Source organism: Arachis ipaensis, chromosome B3 (genome assembly GCF_059453495.1).
Source record: "Arachis ipaensis isolate K30076 ecotype BB chromosome B3, ASM5945349v1, whole genome shotgun sequence".
Classification (NCBI taxonomy): Eukaryota; Viridiplantae; Streptophyta; class Magnoliopsida; order Fabales; family Fabaceae; genus Arachis; species Arachis ipaensis.
This window is the reverse complement of record NC_142438.1, coordinates 37,221,526-37,240,272: the sequence shown is the minus strand read 5'-3', so window position 1 is coordinate 37,240,272 and position 18,747 is coordinate 37,221,526. Positions and strand designations below refer to the sequence as shown.

Below are 18,747 nucleotides of genomic sequence, written 5' to 3'. Positions count from 1 at the left end.
CGATCTTCCTTCTTTTTGGACTCTTTATCCTTATCCCGGGAGGGATAGGTGAATCCGGATTTTGAGGTCTCTCCTAGTCGAGAGTTTCCTCCATGTTGATGTACCTCTCCGCTCGTTCTTGCACTTCGTTCAGAGATGTGGGGTGTTTTCGATATAGATTGACTAAAAGGTCCCTCTCGTAGGCCATTGATGAGGCCCATAATGGCGGCCTCTGTTGGTAGGATTTGTATGTCCAGACATGTTTTGTTGAATCTTTCCATGTAGTTGCGAAGACTTTCCCGATCTCCTTGCTTGATTCCTAATAGACTTGGGGCGTGTTTAGCCTTATCTTTTTGGATGGAAAATCTGGCTAGAAACTTCTTGGCTAAGTCGTCGAAGCTTGAGATGGACCTAGGAGGTAGATTGTCGAACCATCTAATTGTTGTCTTTGTTAAAGTAGTTGGAAAGGCTTTGCAGTGAACTGCATCTGAGGCGTAGGTGAGGTACATTCTACTTCTAAAATTGCTAAGATGATGGCCGGGATCTGTAGTGCCATCGTACAAAGTCGTATCCGAGAGTTTAAAGTCTTTTGGATTTTGGTCTTCATGATCTCCTTGGTAAATGGATCTTGGTCCTTGTGGGAGCTATCCTCATGAGAGGATCGATTAGCTTTGGCCTTGAGATCGGCTTCAATTTTTAGGAGTTTGTCCTCCAATTCCTGGCGTCGTCTTATTTTTCTTTGTAGGTTTTTCTCAGCTTCTCATTGATGCTCCGCCTCTTTTTTGAGTTGCTTTAAGCGATCTTGAAGTGCCTCCATAGCTCCCACAGTTGATGAATCGTTATTTTTGTTAGGTTGAGGAGTATCTTTTGGTGTAGTGTCCGCGTTCTTGTGCAGCGTTCTATCTTCCAGATCCGAATCGTGGTCGTTGTCATGGTCGTCCGCCATGGTGACGGGATGACTTCCAGGTTCCCCGGCAATGGCGCCAATGTTCCGAGGGTTACCTGAAACTGTAGATCGATCTCGGATGAGATCTTTTGTACTGGTCGGAGATGATGTGTCCAGCTAGTGAGTGGCGGCCGGAGCGGTTGTGTCCGACTTGTTGGACTGGCTATGCTGCTGATCCTTAGTCACCGGAGGGTGGGGGGTACCTGCAAGAGACTCCGATGCTTAAGTTAGCAAGGGTATTAAACAGGTTTTTAGTAGAATCAGAGTATGAGTTATACCTGGGTGCTCCAGTGCATTTATAATGGTGTGGAGTGACCATTTTAGATAAGATAAGTTAGTTATCTTTATCTTATCTTATCTTTGGGTGAGGTCATCTTATCTTCAAGGAAACCGCCCTTATCTCTATAGGCTTGGGCTACCTTTGGATTTGGATCGTGTTTCTCTGTTCGGGCCCTTTATTTGGGATTTCTTGGTAATTTGGCCGAACTTTTTGAGAAGAGGTCGGATAGTCGGATCTGAAGAGGTCGGTCGCCTTGTCGCTAAACATCCCGGGTCGGATAGCTCGACCCAGGGTATGAACATATCCCTTTGTGAATTTTTGGATTTTTATAAGGTTGGGTATTAAAATTGTGGCTATGTATGAAATTGTGTGGTGTTAGATTGAAATATATGAAATTAGAGTCAAAGTGGTGATTTGGAACAAAGTTGTGGTAGATATAAGCTGGTTGTGTTGATGTAAAGACCTTGAGACTTATGGAGAAGAGAATTTGTGGCGTTTATGGCATAGGGAGAATTGGCCAAAGTATGATTTTGGTTTATCGTAATTAATTTATAATGCTGCGAGAAAACTTAGGCTAGATGTCATAGGATAAGCTTGAATATATTGAATTGTTGAACTTGATGAATTATATATATTTATGGTGTGATGAGTAATGTGGATGAAATGTATATAGAAAGGTGGTGTATGATATGTACGATGGAATTAATGTGTATATATATATGTGAATTGTATTGAAATTTGTTGATGATAATGATGTGATATGAGCCTTGATGATGGTTGGTGAGGTTGTGATGCATAATATGTATGATGATGAGTATGAGAAATTTTGGGCCAGAGGCCGGGACCGGTGTATGGTAAATGAAGCTTTGTGTGGTTGTGTTTGGATTGGTAACATATATATGTGAGTTTGGTGAAAAAGTATGCTTGAAACTATTGAATAATAAAAAGGTTGGATGTTGATATTGAATGGTGTAGTGAATAGACGTGTGTGATATTGTGTAGGTACAAATTGTGTTAAATTGGTTAAGATTTGGTTGGTTTAAATTTGGAAAGTTTGGAAAACTTGAGATTTGAGTTTTTGCTAAAAACATGATTTTTGACCAACTTTGGCGGGCCATAACTTGGCTTTCGGACCCCCAAATTTTGTAAAACTTGTTTTGAATAAAAATTGGGTCCATGAAGCTTATAACGTTTGAAGAACGAATGAAAATGACTTTTAACAAAAAAGTTATGCACGTTTGAAGTTTGGGTTTGAAAATACAATTTTGCAAAAAACTAGAATTTCTGTTTTGCATGCGTACACACGCTATCGTGCGCACGCGCAGACCAAAGCGTGTGGGTAGGCTCGTGCTTACGCAAACTCTGGGAGTTTTGCAAGTTATGCATACGCACACTATGATGCGTACGCACAAGCTGGAAAGTTACTCCTGGTGCATGCCTATGCACACATTAAGAAAGTTGTGTGTTGCGTGCGCACGCATGCATAATGCATACGTACGATATCCTGTTTTACACTAAAATTCTATTTTTACTGTTTGACCTTCCCAGCAAGTCTGTAAACCTCCAAAACCACTGTTTTGATGAAAATTCACAATCTTTGAACTATCAATCATTCTTCTAATTTTTTCAAACTTCTGAAGACTCTATTTAAGGTCCAATAGCTAGGTTTTAGGCTACAGAATAAGAGTAAGTATATTAGGGAAGTTAGAATTGAGATGGAGGGAGACTTGAGAAGTGAATGATTGGTTTGATGAGAATGATTGAAAGTGATTATGAGGACGAAGATTATGATTGTAAAGTGAGACTGTATATTCTGTTCTGTTTTGTTGCATCATTTCTCTGTTTGTAAAGTGTGTCGGGTACTATATCCCATGAGTGTGACGGGCACTATATCCCAAGAGAGTGGCAGGCACTATATCCTATGAGTGTGGGAGCACCTTACCCTGGGAAGTGTGTCGGGCACTATAGCCCATGAGTGTGGCGGGCACCATTAGAGTGTGATGGGTGCTATATCCTAAGAGTATGGGAACACTTTATCTTGGGAAATGCGGCAGGCACTATATCCTATTATTGTGGCGGGCCTATATCCCAAAAGTGTGGATGCATGACAGATAGACGATACCCGGATTAGCTACCAAGTGTGTCAAGTTCTGGCAAAGTAACCGACACGTGAGCTTATGGCTAGTAGGGCAGGCATGCATCATGTGCATTTGTATGATTTGTTTGAGTATGCATTTGTATTGGTTTACCTAATTGCTTATCTGTGATTAACTACCATCAGATCGATTTGGTGTAACTGCTATCTATATCTGTGCTTTTCTTATCTGTTTTGTTTCTGCCTGTATCTGAGAGACTCCTCATATGGAGGAGGCGTGATGAGGGTTGTTCCATTGGTGATTTGGAGGTTTGAAAGAGCCAAGAGATGAAGAGTTAGTCTAGAAATGGGAATCCTTTAGGTTGATTACCGTACTTTATGGTTTAGTATTGATTTTAAGTTTGATTATGAGTGACGAAGTTCTAAGAATGCATCTGGCTTTCCCGAGACCTTATATATTAACTATGCGGGCACTTTTACCATACTGAGGACCCCTGGTTCTCATTCTATACATATGTTGTTGTTTTCAGATGCAGGTCGAGAGGCACCTCACTGAGCATTCTGGAGACTCTTTGGAAGCGAAGAACTCTTTTGGTACTTAGTGTTTGTAGTTTGTTTATGTAATATATACATAAACATTAATCCCAAGAAATCTCAAAGAAATCAATCACAAACATAAATCAATACGGGTTAATTCGCTAAGTTTAACATATTATGAATTACTACTGATCTCATTCATTCCCATAGTCATAATCATCGTTAATCCCAAGTCTCAAGTCCCAATAGTAAAATCATACACAAACAATAAGCATCAGAAAGCAAACATAATTAGAGAGCAATTATAGCAAGTATTACAATTAGCAATTAAACAGAAATATACAGTCAGACAAACCAAATACATGTGTGCACCCAAAAAATAGCAAACAAATGCATATGATGCGTGCCTGTATTAATGACCGTGAGCTCACTTGTCGATTATAATGTCAAATCCAACACACATATGGTAGCTTACCCAGATATGAAACACCACAACACAGAGCAAGTGGGACCAAACCATAACCCTTGCATCTTACCCGCTTAACTCAGAGCAAGTGGGACGGAGCCACAATCCTTGCATCTTACCCAAGTGTCTCAAATCTTAACCTGGAGCAAGTGGGACTAAGCCACAACCTGTGCATCTTACCCAAGTATTTCAAATCTTAACCCAGAGTAAGTAGGAGTAAGTCACAATCCTTGCATCTTACCTAGGTGTTTCAAATCTTAACCCGGAGCAAGTGGAACTAAGCCACAATCCTTGCATCTTACCCAGGAAATTAATCAGTAATCATAATCACAATTTAAAATCATTAATATAGCCTCGCTGGGAGAGTGCCCTGTACACCTCGCATGGTGAGTTTCCTGTCACTTGTTTCACGTCATACCACAACCACGAACAAGGGGGATAAAACCACCGTCCTTACCCAAAATAATTGCTAAATCAATATACAAGCAAGATGAGACCATCGTCCTTGCTAATTCAGACCCCAATCAGTCATAATCCTTTACTTCAACTAGTTTCATAAGTTATTAAATTCATTAACCCCAATTTCTTTATTAATTTATCAATTTTGCTATCTCATGAGTGGGACATCACCACCATCCTTACCATAGGCAGGACGAAACCACCATCCCACATAGTCCTTAAATGAGAACTTATACATGCTAAAGATGCTACGTCTTGGGTAACTACTCAAATTCACCCAAGCCCCTTTCCATACGCTATTCGCCTGAAATAAATAAAAAAAATAATCCTAAAGACAGGTAGCACTCCAGATATTCCATCAAACACTCAAAAGCTCGCACAATGGCCCAAGAGTTAGGATGCAGTTACTTCATAGTACAATTTAATAGAAACAGAACTCCACATTCGAAATCTGAAAATGGAAGTCTCATGCCCAACTCCGTCAACATGCAGGTATATAAATAAAATTAAGACCAATCGGACACCCTCTCATATACTCTATCACTTTCTCCACAAGGCAAAAACTTCACCTCTAATTGTTCACCATTTTTTATCCAACTCACTACATTCAATTGCGGCATTAAACTCATTGTCCTAAAAATTGAAACTCGACTTTTTACGTCACCATCAAACCAACCATAAGGGTCCCCCTCATTGACAACAGCTACTTTCTTCTTCCCCATAACCCGACAAAACCCACAAAAGACAGACAACACCAAATTCGACAAATATACACTAATATTTTTTTACTCATGGTTTTCTCTTCCTTCAGATATGGTACAACTTCAGGAAGACAAATAGTTTACAAGATATTTGTCTTACTTGGAAGTTACAAAGACGACAAAAGCACATACACACACACTCTCTCTCTTCCCACTAACCGAACGTTTCTTATCCCAAAAAATCACCAAACAGAATCCACCCATTGTAAGAATCAGAATTAATCGACCGCTTAGATAAAATAAAACAATAAATTAATTGTCCAAAATAGATTCAAAAATCTAGAAGTGCTAATTAAAAAATTTGAAGGTGAGATTTAAATTCAGTGAATTTTTCTGAGTGGGAAAATTTTGATTTTCTGCGGAAAATTGCATAAAAATGCATACCGGTAGATTAGTCGGCAGTACCGGCTTAAGTCTGTCCGGTACTATGAGAGAGTAATAAAAACTGTAAAAATCTTTAGAAAACAATTAAAATTAAAAACCAAACACTAATCCTAAAAGTTTTGGCCCGAAGTTAGGCCAAATGAACCCACAACGTTAACGGATTGGACCGGGCCCAAGTTGAGACCAAGGCCCAACATATAAATACACATTTAATGAGCTTTTAGCTCATTTCAGCACACACAAGAGAGGGGGGCTGGTTGTGAGAGAAGAGAGTGAAGAACACAAAACACTATTCTCATCACCTTGTTTCGATCATAACTTGAGTTACGGTGCTCCGATTCACGTGCCGTTTACAGCCACACGTGGCTCTTACCGATCCCGTCATTTCTAGCAAAACAAAGTAGGTAAGAACTCGAAACTCATGCTCTAGTTCTCTGCCCTATGCATTTTTGCATTTTAGGTTTTGATTTTGAGTGAGTTTCATGATTTTGGTTGTTTAGGTGCCAATCAATAGTGAAAAATTGTTGGGTTTCATCCTAATTTACTGTGGATAAGTTAAGATTCCTCTTAGCTCTTGTGATTTAGTGAAATTGTGAACCCTAGTTGCTTATTGTGATGAATTATATAATGTTAGATAGATGTTTGGTGATTATTGGAGTTGTTTTGGCTACTTGGAGCTTTGAGATTGAGTTTGAAGCTTTCGGATTAAGCTTGGTGGCCTTGTTTTGGTGTTGTGAGCATGTTGAAAATCGATCAAGGTATGGTTTCAGTTTTCTTTAGGTAATATGTAATGTTTCGTGAAACTTAGGCTAGTGGACCATAGGATAGGATTGAATTGAATATATGGGTGTTTGAATTGTGTTTGTGGTATATGCATGTTGATGGAGATTGAATAAATTGTATGTGTTGAGATATGATTATGGTGGATTCTAATAGGATTATATTTGATGATTAATGATGGTTGTATGTATGGTATTTAGAGAGGGATGATGTTGTTGAATTTTGGGTTGGTGGAGTGGTGAATTGAATAATAATTAGATGTGGAATTAGTTGAGAAAGTGAATTGGTAAGTGATGGAGCATATGTATATGATTGTTGGTGTCAAATGGTAAGTTTTGGTATGGATTAGAGTGTATTTGAATTTGGTTTGGTTTGATGTGTTGAAAAACTAGAGAACCTTGTGAATTTTGACAAAACCTTGTTTTTGATGAACTTTGACGAGGCGTAACTTGGCCTCCGAACTTGGTTTTTTATGAAATTCGATTTAAATGAAAGTTGGGTTCGAGAGCTTTAATAAGTTCGAAGAACGAACGGATGAAAAATATTTTAAAAAACGACAAAGTTATGCACATTTAAAGTTCGGTAAAAAAAATTTTAAAATTCTGCAGCTTTTGAAAATTTCTAAGCTTTGCAAGGCATACGTACGTAGAACAGTGCATACGACACGGGAATTCCCTTCTATTGGGGACTCTTGCGTACGCGGATGAGGTGTTGCGTACGCGACTACCCAATTTTGCCTTGTGCGTATGCGGGACAGGGGCATGCGTACGCATGATCTCTGTTTTGCTGGAAACTTATTTTTCTTCATTTTTAAAGGTTCCTCTAGCCTTCCAAACTTCTTTAACTTCTATTTAAGATTCTTAGCTAGTGATTAGGCCTTGAGACTATTAAGGATGAGTTAGATGACTTAAGCTTAGATATTTTCTGTTAGTGAGTCTGGAAGACGGTGACTTAGGCCTGATATGTCAGTTGGATGGAGTTGTTATGTGAACTGATGGAGAGCCGGATTGATGATGAACTTTTGAAATTGAGGATGGATGATGAGTTTGGAACTTGAAATGTTGAGATTTGGTAAGTCGCTATGTGCCTCGGGCAAGGACGGTGGTGAATCCCGCTTATCGAGGTAGCAGCGCCGGCATAGGGGCTATGACAATAACAAGAACATAACTACACAGAATAACTCATATTATAAAATACAATATTTTTGTTTATTCAAATACAATATTCTTTTATTATAAATTAAAAAAAACATATACCAATGAGTTATAGTTCAAATGGCATAATTTTTCAATATTCACTTGAGAGGTTGCAAGTTCGAGTCTCCCTATCTTCCATTAAAAAAAAATTAAGGAAGCATATTATTCTCAAAAAAGACCTAGTAAAAAATATTTTAAAAATTATAAGTTAGAGTCGAAAAAATGATGGCATAAATTTTAAAATTAAATCAATATATGTTTATTCATTTCCGATCAATTAAATCTTCAAATTTAAAATTTATATAAAAAAATTTAAATCTTCAAATTATTTGTATTTAAACAATTATTAAAATAATTTCTATACTTCAAAATGCTAAGTAGTTATAAAGCAAAAAAAGAATGAGAGAAAATTAAAGCAAAGAGAAAAGAAGAGAAAATAATAGTTGGATCTCTTCTTCTTCTTCTTCTTCTTCGTTTGGATTCTTCAGCTTAACCTAGCTTCTTTTACTTCTTCTTTTTAACTACTTACAATGCCTTTACATGAAAGAGGTTTCTTTAAAGTTCTTGTTCATAGCTTTCAGCATGAGTTGGTAAGTTTTTTTTTTCTTTTTTTCTTCCTTAATTTTTTAATTAATTTTATATTATATTATTCTCTATTTTCATAATATGTAGATAATATTAATTAGTTATTATTTACATGCTTGCTTTGGTTACGGAAGATTCCTACAGTTTTTGTGAAAGAATATTGGAGAGGAGTATCAAATCCTTTTTCTTCTTCTTCGTCTGGATTCTTCAGCTTAACCTAGCTTCTTTTATTTCTTCTTTTTAATTATTCACAATGTCTTCACATAAAAGAGGTTTATTTAAAGTTCTTGTTCATAGCAACATGAGTTGGTAAGTTTTTTTTTTCTTTTTTTTCCTCCTTAATTTTTAATTAATTTTATATTATATTATTCTCTATTTTCATAATATATATAGATAATATTAATTAGTTATTATTTACATGCTTGCTTTGGTTACAGAAAATTCCTACAATTTTTGTGAAAGAATATTGGAGAGGAGTATCAAATCCTTCTTCTTCTTCGTCTGAATTCTTCAGCTTAACCTAGCTTTTTTTACTTCTTCTTTTTAACTATTCACAATGCCTTTACATGAAAGAGGTTTCTTTAAAGTTCTTGTTCATAGCTTTCAACATGAGTTGGTAAGTTTTTTTTTTCTTTTTTTTTTCCTTAATTTTTTAACTAAATTTATATTATATTATTCTCTATTTTCATAATATATAGATAATATTAATTAGTTATTATTTACATACTTGCTTTGGTTACAGAAAATTCCTACAACTTTTGTGAAAGAATATTGGAGAGGAGTATCAAATCCTCCTCCTTCTTCTTCATCTGGATTCTTCAGCTTAACCTAGCTTCTTTTACTTCTTCTTTTTAACTATTCACAATGCCTTTACATGAAAGAGGTTTCTTTAAAGTTCTTATTCATAGCTTTCAGCATGAGTTGGTAAATTTTCTTTTTCTTTTTTTCCTCCTTAATTTTTTAATTAATTTTATATTATATTATTCTCTATTTTCATAATATATAGATAATATTAATTAGTTATTATTTACATGCTTGCTTTGGTTACAGAAAATTCCTACTGTTTTTGTGAAAGAATATTGGAGAGGAGTATCAAATCCTCCTTCTTCTTCTTTGTCTAGATTCTTCAACTTAACCTAGCTTCTTTTACTTCTTCTTTTTAACTATTCACAATGCCTTTACATGAAAGAGGTTTCTTTAAAGTTCTTGTTCATAGCTTTCAGCATGAGTTGGTAAGTTTTCTTTTTCTTTTTTTTTTCTCCTTAATTTTTTAATTAATTTTATTTTATATTATTCTCTATTTTCATAATATATAGATAATATTAATTAGTTATTATTTACATGCTTGTTTTGGTTACAAATCCTATAGTGTTTAAAGCTACCAAACAATGTTAAACAAAGAGTCCATTGGATTCAAAAGAATGAAGATGAAGTTTGGTTGGAACAAAGTTGGAAACAAGTTGTGGAAGATTTTGGCTAAAAACATTCTCAATTTTTTACTTTTGACTATAAAGAATGGGGCAATTCACCTAAATAAATTGTTTCACTTTCAAAATTACGTAAATGCATTGTTTCCAAAACGAAGACGCAAATGCATTGTTTCACATATCTATGAAAACCGCTACTGACAGTAGCGGTTTACACAAACACAGAATCCGCTGCTGCCAGTCGTGAATTACGTTGAGTTGTGGCAGCATGAAAACCGCTGTTGCCTGTCGCTGCATGATTATGTTAGCGGTTTATGTGCATTGGGATACGTGTGTAAACCGCTAGAGGCAGCAGCAGTTTACGTTGAGTATTTTTTTGGTGACTAGTTTACGTTGAGTATGAAAACAAATAGTAAAACTAATCTTTATCTAAAAAAAATTACAAAACAAATAATTAATGGTATATACTATTTAAATAATATCATAAATAAAAAAATTTAATTTATCATTTCACAATATAATTTAAAAAATATAAATATGTATGTAATAAATTTTTTATTTGTATTTATTATTAAAAGTGAGACTAAATTACAAATAAAAAAATACAATACTCAAAGTATTAAATTATATAAATCAAGATTAATTTTTTTTTATTTTCATCTCTTTTAAAATTTATAAATAATAAAATAATTTATTTTTAGCCAAAAGTTCACTAAAAAATAAAGAATTTTTTTATTTGATTTGCTATTTTTAGTGAATTTTTTATTAAAAATAAATTATTTTATCATTCATGAGTTTTAGAAGGAATGAAAATAATAAAAAAAATTAGTCTTAGTTTATATATTTTAGTACTCTTTAAATACTCACTTTTTGATTTGCTATTTAGTCTCATTTTAATAATAAATACAAATAAAAAATTATTACATGCATATTTATATTTTTTATTTTATTCATTAAAATTATGATGCTATCACTATTATTTATCCAATCAATCAACTATAAAATACAAATAGTTTTTATTTTTTGGCATAAGATAACAAAGTTGCATAAATAAAAAAAATTCATTTAGCTAGAACGTCAAATGCAAATAAGCAGCAAAGAACATAACCCATGTTCCAAACTCTCCGAATATCTTTTATATGGTTGATATAAACAAAAGAGAATGAAGTGATTTTTAAAGAGAAAAAGATATAATTTAGTGAACTTCCGTTTTGCCTCTAACGGTTTATGCACATAAACCACTACTGGTAGCAGTGGTTTATGACCAACGATAATCATGCAGAAACTGCGACAATGCATTTGCGTAATTTTAAAAGTGAAACAATTTATTTAGGTGAATTGCCCAAAGAATGGTCTTTTAACTGCTATTCAAGGTTGTCAAACTCGCGAGTCTAAGTAAACTCGTGGAGCTGACCTAGACTCGACTCGCGAGTTAACTCGTAGACTTGTACGAGTTCACCTGTTATAAAGTTTATATATCTCTGTGTGTGTGTGTGTGTATAATGTATATTTACTCAATTCTAACCCTTCAAAATTAATAATATCAATCTTAAAGCACATATATATTAAATTAAAATAATAGCATACATTATAACAAATACTTTAAAATACACATTCAAATCCTCTATAATTATTCTTATACAAATACAACATAGAACACACAAAATTAAAAATTATAAATCTGTAATACTTAATCTTTAATTGAACATTGAACAATATCAAATAATCAAATTAATTCTAATAAAAATAATTAATTACTAATCAGCCATGAATGGATGAACCATTTGGCCATCTAACATAAACGATAAGCAATAGGCTAAAATTAGAAGCAATAAAATTTAAAAAGTAAAAAAAAAAAAAAACTAAATCAAGAAGCAAAGGCTCAAAGAAAGGGCAAAAGGCATACAAAAAATAGAGGATACAGAAAAAAAGAAGGGGCAAAGTCCCAGCAACAGCAGATCAAAGACAAGAGTGCAGCAGGCAGCGGTGGTGAGGGTGCAGCAGCAGCACGAAATAATGGCAACAAATAGTCATGGATTTCACGATGGTTCAAACCAGAGTAGAGATAGGACTGTAGGAGAAATAGTCGAACTCATGAACGGTGATAGTACGATGGAGTTGCGGATAATGGAGATGTGAAGAAATACAAAGCAGAGGGCAACATAGGTAAAATTCACAAAGACAACGGCGCAAATCAGAGCAGAGGTAGCAGACGCAGGCGAACAACGACAGCTCGACGTGGAACGGCGACTTCGGCAGAACATGGAGAAAGTGAGACTTCAGAGAAACGACGCAGGTGAGTGAGTTGTGAGTGAGTTTTCTTTCATTCTTTGGGAGTATTATCCTAACCCTAATAAAAAAAGTGTTTTTTTGCTTTTAAAATGACGCTTTTTTTAGCAGAAATGAAGAAAAATACAAACTCGCTAACTCGGTCCTAGACTCACGAGTTTGTCCGAGTTTGACCGAGTCTAGTCGAGTCTAGCCGAGTTTACTCAAGATAGAGTCTATGCCCGAGTCAACTCGATTCGATATCTAAACTCGTAAACTCGTACGAGTTTACGAGTTAACTCGAGAGTTTGACAACAATGCTGCTATTATTATTAAATTTTGGAACTCATAATTTTTTTTTAACTGAAAATAAAAATATGAAAAATTATGCCATTTGAACTATAACTTATTGGTATATATTTTTTTAATTTATAATAAAAGAATATTGTATTTGAATAAACAAAAATATTGTATTTTATAATATGAGTTATTCCGTGCAGTTATGTTGTTGTTATGATGTGGCAGTGCAGGTTAAGGAGCGGCGCACCCTTCGCACATTCTAGAGATTTGACCGTTTCAGCGCATCACCCAAAACCCTAGTTGCCTCTCATCCCCACCTTATAAAGCATCATCCTCTTCCTCCTATTTCCCTTACGCCTCGTCTAAATCTAAATCTAATATCTTGTTTAGGGTTTTTACATCTACTTCCAAGCTACAAAGATCAGATCTTTATCCTATTCATTCTTCCTCACCGTCTTCAACTTTAGTTTACAATCAAACTCATGTATTTGGGACCGTGACGATTATTGTGATTAGGTCTCGTTCGTCGTAATTGGCCTTATCGGCCTTGCCGACCATTCTGCTATATCACCACCCATATTCTGAGTCCCTTTTTTCTGCAACCATTTCCTTATTTTTCTTTAATTTTCGATTTTTTGTTACAAAGGCTCGTGCTTTTTCAATTGGCCAATGATTAAAATTACAAAAAAGACAAGCATATGTCTGAAGTAATTCGTGTGGATCAATCTAATCTTCTCTATGAGGCCGATCAAATTCCAGAATTTAGCTGAAAATTTTGAGTTTTAATATTTTATTTTCTTGCATTATGTCTTGTTTTTGCTGCATAGGCTTTAATACGTGATTTTACTTTTTCCCTCAGATACCCAAATACTTTGCTTTGCCAGTGATGAAGGTTTATAATAAATGGGTAATGTATGATATTCCATGATTTCAATATAACTGCTGCTTTCCTTCTGAGGCCTGTGTTTTTTTTTTGTAATTAGGAAGTCATATGCTCTTGTTTGTTTGCGATTTTATTTTTACATGTTTTGTTGATGTTATTCTGCAATGTTCGGTTGAATAACCCAAAATGTATTTGATCTGTGCGATGGTTTTCATAGGGGGGTCATATGATGATTAGAAATGCATAGTTCAGATGATTTTTCTGTGATTAATTTCTTGTTTTAGTCTTTCGCTCCTATCTGATGACTCCTCATGTTATTTCATCGCACTTCCTTATCTGTTCTAGTTTCTTAGGATGCCATTTTGCATTAACAAGTTATTAAAATCACATCAATTGTCCTGAAGTTGTATTTTTTTGTTGATTATTATTCTGGAATGATATGTATATGGGACTTTACGTCTGCCCCTTTAGCAGTGTTTCTGATTGCTTTAGGGATGAACATGTCCCTAACATTTAATTACCATCCAATCACTTTGTCAGTTTGTTTTCTTTTCATATATCGCTGATCATTATAGGATGGAATATGTTAAATTTTACTAACTACTTAACTGTTTAAGTATGTTTTCCTATGCTGGATAAGTTTTACTGTTCTAAATCTTGTGTGATGCATTTATTGTATTTGAGTAGTTTCTGTCGATGATGATATCCTGTAAGGCTTGTTTCTCAAAACATTCGCAGTGGCTGCCCAAGAGCTTTCGCCTTCGCCAGGCTCGAGAGCTAATGCTGTTTATATCCTTCCTTGGATGTCTGAGCTTTCAAAACTAATATTTCAACTACTTTCTAGTTTATTTCTACATATAATGTTGCTTGAGTACAATGTGTGGCTTATTTTTCATAGCTTTTGCAATTGCTACCTTGAGTTTTTTATCTGCTTTAAGAGTTTGTTTATTCGAACTTGTCGTTGATTCTGGTTTTGATTTGTCTTGTGCTATATTTTGTTAGATGGTTTAGTGTGCTCATCAAGTTTAAATGGCCAATGATGATAAATCCAAAGGCTTGTTTCTCTAAACATTCGCAGTGGCCGCCTAAGAGCTTTCGCCTTCGCCAGGCTTGAGAGCTTGTGCTGCTTTAATCCTTCCTTGGATGTCTGAGGTCACTTAATTTGCCAAAATTTGTCATTAATATATTTTTTGCTGGTTAGTTTTTTTGATAATGTTACGGTTTCTAGTAAAATGTTATTGGCTTTATTTTCAGGATTATTTTGTTGAAAACACTAACTTCGGTGCGGTAGCCTATTGTTGGAGCTTTAGTAATGAAAATAATACATAGCTTCAAGTGTAGGGTACATTGAAATCAAGAGTATTGACATTAAGTTTAGTCAAGATGAAATCAAATAAATGTGGCCCTGTGGCCGCGTTTTACTAAGGAATAAATGGGACCTTATTGATCGGGCAAAATCACATCAACGTCTTAAAGGAAAATAGAAAGATTGTTGAGAAGTGTATCATTAAAGGATGGAACTAATTAAGCTAAATGGCCAATGGCAAATACACAATTAATATGAACCGAAGAAAATGCCTTGGCTTTTAGGGATTTTAATCAGAGTTTGAGGCTTTGAGCATGAAATTAGCCTCTTTTCCAATATACGTGCTTCCAACTCCGAGCTCCACTGAACATGCTACAAAAATAAGCGGAACGTCATACAAAAATTCCAAACAAGAAATGGAGAAAATAATGTGAGACAGAGCGATGGATCCACAAGTTTTTGATTAATTTGTTTTGGTCACTAATTATATTTTCCACTGTTTTTTGTTAATTTGTTTTGGTTATTAAATATTTTTGACATTTTTGAATCGGAAATTTTAAAAATTCGAATTGAACTAAAAAATGGGTCAAAAACTGGTTGAACTGAATGGAAAAACCTAATCGGTTTTCCAAAAAATTTAAAAATGACAATGTGGCAAAAAATAAAAGGAGGCGGTGGCAAACATGTGTTGTATGACTTCTAAGTCGAGGAAAAGGTTGTTAAAGAGGGAGAAGGAAGGAGACTAAAGAGAGAGAGGTTTGCTGCCATAAAGGAAGATGTGGTTTTTAGTTTTGATTTCATCTTCTGGAGGATTAAATGAGGGCACAGATTTCGTGCACAACCTATGTTGTGTCACCAAGCGCCCGAAAACAATTTTGGTGCACCAATGTGTAGAAAAACTTGTATGTAAATATGTTTTTTCTTTGGTTCTGTTCGGTTATAATTTTTAAGAATGGGGTGTTTTCTTAATTTTATTTATCTATTTGGTTAACCTCCTTAGTCCTTACCTCCATTTTAATCTCAATTTTTCTGCATCAAAAGTCTGAAATCGCAAAATCGGAGTGTCGCTATGTGGCCCTGTGGCATGTGGCTGGTAGTAGTGTAAGGTGGCTCTACCACTATTCCTTATATTTGCGTCCTGGCTTGAGCTCGACCCTCTCTTCTCCATGGACAAAAACCTTCTCAACCCCCAAATTGATGCTAGCTTTGGTGCCTAAAGTTTTGCATCCTTGAAGCTTCTTCGCAACAAAATTGTTTAGAATATCAAATTGATTTGAAGTTGATCGGCAAGGCTTTTAAATTGAAGTTCTTGAACTTGAAGAACACATTTCCTCTTATGGTTATGCCTATGTTCTGAACAAAAGAGAATATAACCGACTAAGTGATTAATGCCATAATCGATTTCACGGGATAACGATCAGATACCACAACAGATATGCCATTATATTCTGTAACCACCGAATCCCAGCAAAATAATGTGCCGTAATGAGTACTTAATATCGGAAAAACGACATCCCAAAAGAGACTAAAAAGGAGAGGTCAACACCAGGTAAATACACTACACTCACTTACAAGCTCACTGACTTTAGTATCGAAATGTCTTGTAATTTGCCTTCCCAGCTTGGTGTTGCACTTGACGAAGTTGGAGGTCAAGTGTTGGAATCAATCTCCGGTCTCCACCTCTTCAGATGGTGACTTTGTTTCGAGCACGAACAGCCTTCATCCATTAGATTAATGATTCTACCCTAAACACACACAACATTTAATCTTATCCAACCTCCAAACATATATAAAACATTCATAGTACTAGTATAGTACACTTTTTGTGCAAAGAGAAAAAAAATTTCGAAACTCTGGCTCAATTCAATTCTTACCGGATTGGTATTACATTTTTCTAGTTGTAATCTACTTTTAAAAAATGGAGGATAAACATGTTATCTTATAAAAATGTGACTTTTTTGTCCTTGTTTGGGATTCTGCAGAGATTACACCAAATATTAGCGTGCCAAAGGAATCTGAGTCACATGATGCTCTAGTTGTCGGAAGACATGAAGATCTAGTCACACTTTGCATTTCAAATGGATCTCTGCTAATGTTAATTCTTCTTCTTCCTTGACAACAGTTGAAATTCCAATTTTTTTTACCCTGTGCGTGTGGTCTGGACGACACTTCACTAGTGAATCCTGTATCTAATAATTCACCTAGTTTAGTGACGGTTCCAAAGAATATCTTTGTGCACAAGAATAATATATCCTAAGAGCTTTTTTTAAATAGAAAAAGTATATTTTGGTTTTTCATGGACCAAGATTTTTTATAAACCTTGGCCATTGAAAATTTAAACTAATGATAAGATTTAAATTTTTTATTAATTATATAATAATTTAAATATTATAAAATATAATCTTATTTTAAAATTTTACATTGGTCCCTTTTTATATTTAAATTCTTTGATGTACTCTATTTTTATTTTGTATTAACATTTTTTATTCTAATTTTGTAAAATTTGTAATTGTAATTATTATATACTACGTTTATTATCAAAATTTTGTATAATATAAATTATAATCCTATAAAAAAAGGATAAAATAAATAAAAAATTAATTATAAGTAACAATAGAGTCATAGATAATTAAAATTTATAGCCTAAAATAATATTAAATTAAAGAGTACTAACGATATCAAAAAAATTATAGAATATTTTTTTTTTATCTGACATTATAAAATTTATAGTACTCTCTTTTATATTTTTATTTTTATTGTATTTATTTTATTTATATGATAAATATTTTTTATATTATTTTTTATAGTATTCTGATTTTGCAGTATATAAGATTGATGTCTCTTTTAGTAATTTTTCATCTAAAAGTGATTTTGAGTAGTATAATCCAAACAACATTTATTTTACTATAATCAATTTTGATATAAAGATTGACAAGCATAAATCACGTTAACCCAAACTAACTTATCATCAAAATCAATTTTACAAAATCAAATTTATGCAAATTCTTATTTGCAAACTGTAATCCAAACACACACATAATGGGTCAATCATTTGCTTCCTCGGTTTCAACAGTGGCTGCAGAATAAGCTATTGGGTTAGCCATTTTCGTTACAACTTTCTGAGTTGGAGGGACTATTGCTGTAGAATTTATTAATAGCATTCAAGGTTAAACATGACTCTTATAGCCTATTTGGAATGCATCTTATTTGAAATCATAGATGAATTGAATTCTATTCCTTACTTTGGAATAGAAAAAAAAACATGAAGTTGAATTTCGGTGAGAATTTCAATTCTCATTTTACCCACATTTACAAATCAGACCTACTTTGGTCTGATTTCAAAATCAATTCTCACCTAAATCTCACTCAAACTGTGCAGTATCAAAAATACCCCTGTCTAAATTATAATATTCCATAATCCCTTCACTTTCTTAAACCCTATTTTGCTTATTTGTTGGAGGATTGAAGCTGCACACCATGAAACCCTGTTCGTGTTCGTCAGGATTGTTCGCTACTTTCACCATTCTCTGACAAGGTGCAAGCTCTTTGTTGCAGTGCCGTGAAGCCTTCCTCTTCGAGCAACGCAAACTCTTCACTCTGTCAATTGCTAGGAGCTGGAATCAGAGGTAGGAGAATATTGATTACTTTGGCAAAAAATTGTTACCTATACTCTAGATTTGTGTATTTGTTTAATGTGCACAATCTGTTTGATGAAATGTCTAATTTGATTTCTAGTTTCATAAATTGTCATGATTTTTTGGCTTGTTATTGCTGATGGTCATAATCTTCAATCTTTGTTTTTATTTTGAGCACGCGATTCCAATCTGTTTGATGACTGATCACTTCTTCATGCTCATACCCGCAACAACTTGTGATTTTATTTTTAGCCCGCAATTCTCATGTATAATTGATTTTGTTGCTACTGTTTGGTGATTATTATAGTGTGGTGTATGTAAATCAAAGGCTATTTCATTATAGATTATTTTGTTGCTCCCATGTTAAATTGGATAGGACTCAATTAAAGAACCGTTCTCGACGAAAGATATTTTGACACATGATTACAAATTTGGATGGAATGGCTATTTTGTTTTGAGC

At 34.3% G+C, this 18,747-nt stretch overlaps 5 non-coding genes across 5 annotated transcripts; all 5 read left to right on the top strand.

Annotated features, from left to right (window-relative positions):
* Positions 1-12,954: 12,954 nt before the first annotated feature.
* Positions 12,955-13,052, top strand: LOC148570321 (small nucleolar RNA Z43). The gene has a single exon (XR_015908948.1). It is a non-coding gene; the product is annotated as a small nucleolar RNA Z43 (small nucleolar RNA).
* A 511-nt stretch (positions 13,053-13,563) lies between these two features.
* Positions 13,564-13,656, top strand: LOC148570320 (small nucleolar RNA snR60/Z15/Z230/Z193/J17). The gene has a single exon (XR_015908952.1). It is a non-coding gene; the product is annotated as a small nucleolar RNA snR60/Z15/Z230/Z193/J17 (small nucleolar RNA).
* A 173-nt stretch (positions 13,657-13,829) lies between these two features.
* Positions 13,830-13,933, top strand: LOC148570319 (small nucleolar RNA snoR99). Its single transcript, XR_015908959.1, has one exon. It is a non-coding gene; the product is annotated as a small nucleolar RNA snoR99 (small nucleolar RNA).
* Positions 13,934-14,037: 104 nt separating this feature from the next.
* On the top strand, positions 14,038-14,161 carry LOC148570318 (small nucleolar RNA SNORD14). Its single transcript, XR_015908874.1, has one exon. It is a non-coding gene; the product is annotated as a small nucleolar RNA SNORD14 (small nucleolar RNA).
* A 216-nt stretch (positions 14,162-14,377) lies between these two features.
* On the top strand, positions 14,378-14,501 carry LOC107630291 (small nucleolar RNA SNORD14). Its single transcript, XR_001618227.3, has one exon. It is a non-coding gene; the product is annotated as a small nucleolar RNA SNORD14 (small nucleolar RNA).
* Positions 14,502-18,747: the final 4,246 nt, after the last annotated feature.